Genomic DNA, 769 nt, shown 5'->3' on the forward strand with positions numbered 1-769 from the left:
TTTCTGTTGCAAACCTGGGTTGCCTTGTGCTCTTTTTTCACAAAAAACTTTAGAAAACCGTAGTAGAAAGCGTAGTAAATTTCTTAAGAACTGCGTACTGCCTTAAGCTTAGTATCCAGCTCTTAAGAAAACGGTCAAGAAAAAATTGCCATTATTTCGCGTGTGTGTCCAAGGAATTTTGACATTTTTTATACCTCACAGCCTGTTGCCTCACTCTTTCCTCAAGAAATAATGGAACGGGCATATATTTCTGTTGCAAACCTGGGTTGCCTTGTGCTCTTTTTTCACAAAAAACTTTAGAAAACCGTAGTAGAAAGCGTACTAAATTTCTGAAGAACTGCGTACTGCCTTAAGGAAATTTGACTTAAGAAAATTTCTTAGCCATTTCTTGTACGTCATTTTATATGGAGTTTTTGCTTTTCTTAAGGGCTGGATACTAAGCTTTAAGGAAATTTGACTCAAGAAAATTTCTTAGCGATTTCTTGTACGTCATTTTATATGGAGTTTTTGCTTTTCTTGAGAGCTGCATACAGGCCTTAAAATCGAAAAGTGCTGATAAAGTTACAGGTTCCCCAAATTCTGAAACAACATGACATATTTATCTGGTTTGGCTTGTAAGCTCTGATTAAACAACGATCTCGCCAGTATGCTAGATTCTAATTGTTTTTTAAAAATACTTGACATCCGCATTCGCATTCGCATCCGCGGATGTTAGCTGCTAGATATTCGCATCCGCGGATGTCTAAAATTCCACATCCGCAACATTCCT

This window comes from Rhagoletis pomonella, unplaced genomic scaffold (assembly GCF_013731165.1).
Source record: "Rhagoletis pomonella isolate Grant_MI unplaced genomic scaffold, Rhpom_1.0 Rhpom_scaffold_00022, whole genome shotgun sequence".
NCBI classification, from domain to species: domain Eukaryota; kingdom Metazoa; phylum Arthropoda; class Insecta; order Diptera; family Tephritidae; genus Rhagoletis; species Rhagoletis pomonella.